The 1,697-nt window shown below is 40.1% G+C and overlaps 1 long non-coding RNA gene across 5 annotated transcripts in view; it reads right to left on the bottom strand.

Annotated features, from left to right (window-relative positions):
- Positions 1 to 491: 491 nt before the first annotated feature.
- Positions 492 to 1,697, bottom strand: part of LOC106873396 (uncharacterized) — a 15,730-nt gene continuing 14,524 nt past the window's right edge. The window contains exon 5 of one of the 5 annotated variants that reach the window (XR_001409867.2): positions 492 to 975. This is a non-coding gene — a long non-coding RNA (uncharacterized LOC106873396). The remainder of the gene's footprint in view (positions 976 to 1,697) is intronic. The other 4 variants (XR_001409868.2, XR_001409866.2, XR_001409869.2 and 1 more) reach the window with 4 other exon arrangements.

Here is a 1,697-nt window from a genome sequence, read left to right as displayed (position 1 = left end):
GTATGCATGTATGTATGTATGTGTGTGTATAGGTTTGTGTGTCTGTGTTTGTCCCCCAACATCGTTTGACAACCGATGCTGGTGTGTTTACGTCCCCGTAACTTAGCGGTTCGGCAAAAGAGACCGATAGAATAAGTACTAGGCTTACAAAGAATAAGTCCTTGAGGTCGATTTCTTCGACTAAAAGCGGTGCTACAGCATGGCCGCAGTGAAATGGCTGAAACAAGTAAAAGAGTAAATATATATTCATTTAAAATTTTGCCTCGTGGCCCGATGACATCGATCCCAGTGTTCAAACTGGTACTTATTTAATCGACCCCGAAAGGATGAAAGGTAAAGTCGACCTCGGCGGAATTTGAACTCAGAACGAAATACCGGTAAGCATTTCCGTCCGGCGCTCTAACGATTCTATTGCATCTTACATCGTGTGTATTCATTCTTGAGAAGAGCTTTTTCTGCTAAATATGAAATCTGTAGGTTTTAGTTCTTTGTTTCTACCTTTAGATTATCACGTTCGTGAATTCCACCATCGTTAGAATTTTTCTTTGTAAATTTTCCTTACATTCTCTTTTTATCTATGTTTTTGCCGTGCTGTTCTGGTTTGGTTCTTGCTAGTCAAGTCTTTCTGTAGTTTTGAATTTGGTTTTGTTGTGTTTTGTCATTTACTTCATTTTTGCCCTGAAATTTGGTCTACTTTCGTTTTCGTTTGTTTGCATCTGGAATGTCGTCAAGCATTCACAGCCTTCAACCAGTCAGGCAATGCGGGTGTTTCAAGCGAACGAACGGTGAGGTGAGGAGGGGGCGACAAATATCAAGGGACGTTAACAACAAGAGGATTGTATGTCTAACACAGACAAGTAACTGACTTACATATAATGAGGATTATAAACAGCGAAAGGGTGTTCATGGCCAAAAGTAGAAACTGTATTGGCTTCCCTGACTTTTTTCCTTGGTATCAATACCAAACGGTGGTTCCTGAAATAATAATAATGATAATAATAATAATAATAATAAATTGCACTACTGGGTACTGCACACTTTCTACGCAAAACACTTTCAATACAGTAAACATAAGAGCACCACAGCAAACCAAAGCACATACCCAAGGCGCACAGAGCTGCGCTCGGTAGTGAAGTGAAAGCACGTTATAAAAATAAAACTACTGAATAATAATAATAATAATAATAATAGCTCATTCTTTTATTAGCCACAAGGGCTCACATAAAACTATATTAAATGATATGCAACAACATACAATGGATTTTCCGCGTGTAGACAATATAAATAATTAAATTGAACAAATTAAAACTCCCAATGAGGGAGGCGTTTTAAGGTCCTCGTGGAAAAACCCATGAAAGCCACGGGTGCCTGATCAACAGGGCAAGAGCCCTTCTTTTATTTCTCACAGGTGTATGCTCAGAATTGGTCCTTTCACACTGGCCATTCTTCCAACCTTTCAACACCCACCTTTCAAGGCAACACTTCCTTCTCCACGCTCAACTTCCTTTTCAAGTGAGACTTGATGAGGGCTTGGCCAAAGAAGAAGGTGTCTCTCTTTAGCCCTTTTCAAGCGGGTCCACCATACTACCTCTTTCGCTACAGCCACGAGACAAATAAAAATTGCCAGCCCCTCCCGACCAAATTCAAATTTCTGGCGTATGAAACGTTTCGGCTCATGAGTATTGGCTCAACTAATT

This window comes from Octopus bimaculoides, chromosome 14 (genome assembly GCF_001194135.2).
Source record: "Octopus bimaculoides isolate UCB-OBI-ISO-001 chromosome 14, ASM119413v2, whole genome shotgun sequence".
NCBI classification, from domain to species: Eukaryota; Metazoa; Mollusca; class Cephalopoda; order Octopoda; family Octopodidae; genus Octopus; species Octopus bimaculoides.
Note: the sequence above shows the minus strand (reverse complement) of the source record. Positions and strands in the feature narration are given on the sequence as shown.